We start from the raw sequence: 6,000 nt of genomic DNA, 5'->3' as shown, positions 1-6,000 counted from the left end.
GTATAAAAATATTTTCACCAGCCTCAGACCTGGCTTTCCACATGCAAGAGAAACTTATATTGTCATGCTCCTACAAGTTCATCACTTAATGCTGTGGCTAATATTGTGTCCCACTGAGATATCATTTATCATTTCACTTAACTAAAATTTTCCATCCTAACTGCTGATGCAGTATCAGGTGGGAACTCATTTTCTTCATGTAATTGTGTCCAAATACAAGTTGAAGTTAAATTCACTTTTCTGTCTTTTCATTTCAAAAGGTCATTTCTTTTAAGTTTATATGTAAATAGTTTCCTTCTCATTGTAACATTATGTGCAGAAACAGTCCAAATCACCTGATAATTGTTGCTTTAAGCAATGTATTACTGTGGAAATGTAATAGTTGTAAAGAGTGTAGAATAGTTAGAAGGCAATTGAGTTTAATTGTATMCCTGGGACTACTTTGCTGTGCCTGCAGCTGTTTTTTGCATGGAAAAAGCACAGGTCCATGAGATATTCTTTAACAGCTACTGAAATTGTACAGTGATTCTGATGCTAGTTTTCAACCCCTGGATAATTTTTACTCCAGAAAATGTTATGATCTGTAGTACTGAGCCAAGATATCACACTGAAACAGCTATGCTATGTTTGACTGATCTTCAGGTTTTTTTCTGTTCCTCAAAGGAGATATATCACTGTAAAATAATGTGGGCGGTACGGAACCCACTAAGCCAAGCTTTATAAAAGTGGAATTTAACGGTATCAGAATTGCATTATAACAACATCTGCAAATACATACAGCATCTTATCTTTGAGAAAATTATTAATCCTACATTCCTACAATTCCTAATAATTCCTACAAGATCATCTAATGTACTTACATAATGGTACAGAACTAGATAATAAACTGGTGTGAACCTACACTGATTTCACTAGAAATATGTATCTTCCTTCTGCCTTTACATCTTTTGTAAAGTATTTTTAATGCGGTAAGTTTGAGGTCAGGTTATATTTGTAAATGAGTTTCATTGCAGTATACCAGAAAATGAATATCCATCCTTAATAAAACAGAYCTGTAAAAATAAATACGACGATTTCAAAGTTACAAACAGAAAGAATTATGAACACTGYTAACAAATATGACAGAAAATTGCATACCATGGCAGGTCAAATGTAAACAGAAAACTAAGAGGCCTTGCACAAGTTGCTCAAGCAGATACTCTGAAGTTCTTCAAATATATCGGAAGCAATGAAACAGCGAGGTAATCAAAGAGATTGCTTGATTAGGTAAAAGAGACACTCAGGAATGATAAGGCCACAGCAGAGAAGGTCATTGAATCCTTTGTATTAGTCTCTGCTACTGAAGATGCTGGGGAGATTTCCACATCAATGCATTCTTTGTAGCAGAGAAGTCAAAGGAGCTAGCTCAATTTAAGATAAATATTCAGAAAGTATTAGACAAAATAAAGAAGCTGGATGTCACTAAGTCACCAGGACCCAGTAAAATTCACCAAATAATTCCAGTGGAACTCAAATGTGCCACAACCAAGCTGCCAGTCAAGCCAAGGAACCCACTAGGGCAAATCTCCACTGTGCCAGAGGACCGGAGAATTGCTGGTGCAACTTTAAGAGACTGTAGGGACTACAGACCATGAGTGCTTCCACGTCTGGAAAGATGGCCTGGTCTAAAGTAAAGTAAAGATCCCTGAACACTGAGGAGAACTTGGGAAAGAGCGTGGATTCTGTGCTGGGAAATCCTGCCTCACGAGAGGTTCAATAAGCACACGGACAAAGGGGGGCCAGTGAGTGCAGCAAGGTATTAAGGCTGTCAGTGTCTTTAACAAGGTTCTAAATAAACATTATTATAGCAACTAAATTCCTTTGAGATTGGAGGAAAGGTGAATTGAATGAAAAGCTGGGTAAAGAAAAGGAAGCAAAGAGCAGGGTCTGACAGTCRCTTTTCAGGATAGAGAAGAGCTAGCAATACGAGCTAGCAATACTCCAAAATGCCCAGGATCAGTGCTGAGATGAGTTTGATTCAGCATCTTCACTGAAAATCTGCAGAAGAAAGTGAACCACTGAATAGCATTTCATTTGGGGAAAATAATCACTTCAGTGTCACCACAAGGGGAACCCAGACTTTGTTGGTGCTAACACAGTCAAACTATTCTTAGATTCTTTATGATGCCCTCTCAAAAGAGATACTTAGCTATTCATTGCAACTGGCTGATGATTAATACTCTGTCATGAGCACCACTTACTTTACCACAACCTCCCATAACATAGAAACCGGCCTTTCTCACTTAACATTTTTCAAACAAACAAAACKGGGAAAATAAGAATAAAAATCTCAGATTAGATTAGGTAAACATAACCACAGTGATGACCACAACAATATTTATACCCCCAGTGAGGGTAAAGCTACTCATAGAATTAAAATACTGCAGCAGAGACTGTAGGAACAAGCATTTTCCTCCTTGTTTATATAGGTGATGAGAAGAATCACTAATGTTTTGACTGCTACAGTTAGTTAAAGAACAGTTATTTAGCTAAGAGAACATTCCCATTTTCTTTCCAAGAGCTCCTACTGCATTCATTGTTTAAGCAGGTTGACAAGATTGCAATCTTAAAACTGTAATAAGAATGGATTAAGTTTGTGCAGTGGTGACATGCTGCAAATTCTAAATTCAGGCAAGATCTACAACATCATGACTTTCAGCAAAATTTCACAATCACTTAATTTTTCTTCATTAAGTAAAATAAAGCTGTCACAAAATACAGTGTAAAGYACTCTTTTAGGCTTAGTCATAACTAGCCATTTATTACTTGTCACTGTCATACAATTTCTTTTCCTCATCATCCTTTTCTGGTCATGCATCCACTTTATTTCAGGACAGCTGGATGAACACTAATTCTTCCCCAGGAGTCTGTCAACAGTTCATCTCCTTCCTGACAAATGGCTCAGACCTGCCTCTATGGAAATCAGGGGAGTTACAAAATAGGGGAGCCAGTTCGGTCCCCAGGTTGCAGCCTGCTACACAAGGAGGATAAATACTGTACAAATTTGTAGTTAGATCCAGTAAAATGATTAGACAACTTTAAGTAATGGTTTTGAGATATCTAGCCCCGAAAGAGGGCCATATGAAGAGGGTTAAATGACTCTTGATGCAGCCACAACATGGCTGTTGGGAKGGGCACTGTAGATTTGCACGCACAGAAGTGCTACTGTGCATAAGGTGCCAACGCGGAGCAGAGAAGGGGCTAGGGCAGCATCTTTGGCTTCTCCAGTTGCTCTCAGACCTCAAGACAGTGAGCTTAAGGTCAAAACACCTTAAGGAAAAGCTACCTATGTATACACAATGGGAAATGTTTAGGGCAAAGGAAAAAACTCCCATGTCAAATGTGGACCTTGGGCGAAGAGTTGGAATTGCAGGCACAGCACTCCATTCCCTCAGCATCCACAGACCCCTTTGAGGGTAATCTCTTTTATTTCAAGAAACCGAACAGAAGCACAGAAACAGTGCTTCTTTAAAACGGTGGTGATGTACCTATCTTATATAATACACAAGCAGAAGCTCAGCTTTGAATCTCAGTTATCAGGGGGCTAAGACTGTGGTTCCAACCCTTTCCTCTTGTGTGTTTGATTGCTGTAATTATCCAAGAGGAACAACTGAAATTCATTCGGCAGCATACTCCTGCCGCTTGCTTGCCAAGTCAGACTCTCTTTGCCTCCCTTCTGGCACTACGACTATCACATTCACTAACCACAGAGCAACAGGACTTCAGGAAGKGCAGTGGAAAGTGTCCCCTACTTTTCTGCACTAGCACACAGCTCAGTGACTTCTCCAAGAAAATGGGCAGCATGGGGTTGAGTTTCTTCCCACTTTAGAATGAATTTAAAAAGCTCTTACACATGTTAGTTCACCATTAAGCTACCTTAGAAAGATGGCCACCACCACTTTTTCTATTATTTGATCTTGATCTTCCCTGAAATTCAGTAATTCTTACTGATCCCCCTCCAAAACAAAGCAATTTTTAAAAGCAATCAGAAATCTTGCATTGCTTTCTTCTTATGAATTAAATGCTAAAAAACAGTGGTAATACTTCTTACAGTGACTTGTGTACATACTTGCAATCACTTTAAAATACATGCGTCTCATTCACTGTAAAGAAAGAAAAAAAATATACTCCAGGCTAGGTCTTCCAGCAAGATTCCTCTGTCATTTATCTCATCTGATTCTGCACCATAGAAAGTTAGGGCCAAAATGAATTTTGCTGATAGTTGAAGAAAAGATTCGGAAGTATAACTAGTTCTCATATAAAAAATATCAGTGCTAAATAATATAGCTATACCCTGTTATTTGAATTTTATTGTGCATTACTCTCCAGAAAAAAAAAAAAAAAAAGGAAAAAAAAAGAAAGAAACTATACAATACCTTATAGGAATGAACTGTTGCCTACATACAAAATTTCATTATTGAAACACACATCAAAAAGACATTATCTTTGATTTCAAGCATACATCATTCTTCAGTTGCAGATGACTTGCAATCCTTTTAACATAATGCTTTATTCTGTTATGTAGAAGAACTACCTGTCCTATGTTTGTAGCGATTAAGTGAACGCTACTTCTTGGACAAGCATTGTTCTGGGATAAAAACTGACAAAAGATTATTTTGACTGCAACCTTGTTTTGTTGAAAGGACAACACATGCTAATACAAGATAATGTAATATAGAATCATAGAATAATTTGGGTGGAAGACACTTCTGTCCCTGAGAAGCAGGGCCAACTTCAAAGTTAGGGACTATTTTGAAATTGTATCAAGTAGTTCAGAACCTTGTTTAGGTGAGTTCTGAATAATTCCAACCATTCAATACCTGTCCTAAGTCTAGATAAAGCCAAAAGAAAAAAAAAAAAAGGAAGAGTATAAGAGTTTGCAGCTAACTAACTAAAATGAGCCTTTTATAGTAGATAAGGTAAAAAATTTTAGGGAAAAGGGCTTGTGAATGAGAAGAATTTGTACGTGCCTGTCTCCCCTTGACAGTCAGGTTATTACCATCTTTACCACTACTGAAGAACTGATCCCAAACCAGAATGCTCCCTTACCCTGAAAAGTTAAATTTTTCTAACAGATATTATTTTCATTTGCCAGTTTTGCTTCTTTGTGATATAGTAGGCACATTCCATACATACATCTATATACAAGTAAAATGAAAAAAAAAAAAAAACCCCACGACGCATTAACTTGTATCATTTCCCCAGCAACTACTATCCTCTTCTATTACAGCGCTGATTTCCAGTGAGATAATRCTTTTATGATTTGGCTGGGTCAGAAGTACGTCTCGTAAAAAAATGGTCACATAAACCTTTCAGCCTGGCATTTTGAGTTGCTCAGATACAACAGTACAATGTATCTCAAAATCTGATTTTACTCAGTATTTTATCAGCAGTCAACAGGTGGCAAGCACGTTCCCTGGGCACCCAGTGAGCAAAAGTGAGTATGTGCCATCAAAAACTTCACGCCTGTTCTAAAAGAGGGTAATGTCTCTTGGAAAATCTTGTACAAAATACAGACAAAAAAAGAGAACATTAAATGTTGTGATTAGCCTATAGGCAGTGAACACACTTTGTTATAATGGAGATAAGGGAGCAATGCTGAAGTTTGGGTTTTTGTTACATGAAGTGTGGCTTTACCTCCTGAGCTCAGCAGTTAGTAGAAGGTTCAGCTTGTGAAMAACCAATAAAATAAATTAACCGTCCTTCTGTTTAGACTGTTAAGCATTTTATCACCTAGAAGTACACATTTGTGACTATCCAGCCTGCTTTTATGAGTTCTCATTAGTCATTTCAATTTGACAGACCTCTCATTATCAGCGGTAAAAGAGGAGAAACTTCTGTGTACCCAGGTATTGTGTGGCCACCTCCTTTGCAAAATTGCACTTAGGCAGAATATGAACACATTTCTTTCCTTTTGACCTGTTTCTCATTTGAACTCACAAGGTGTAATACTTTCTTCCT

This window comes from Rhea americana, unplaced genomic scaffold (genome assembly GCF_003343005.1).
Source record: "Rhea americana isolate MKP2758 unplaced genomic scaffold, rheAme1 scaffold_141, whole genome shotgun sequence".
NCBI classification, from domain to species: domain Eukaryota; kingdom Metazoa; phylum Chordata; class Aves; order Rheiformes; family Rheidae; genus Rhea; species Rhea americana.
The sequence above is the reverse complement of the archived record's forward strand: the minus strand, read 5'-3'. Positions refer to the sequence as shown.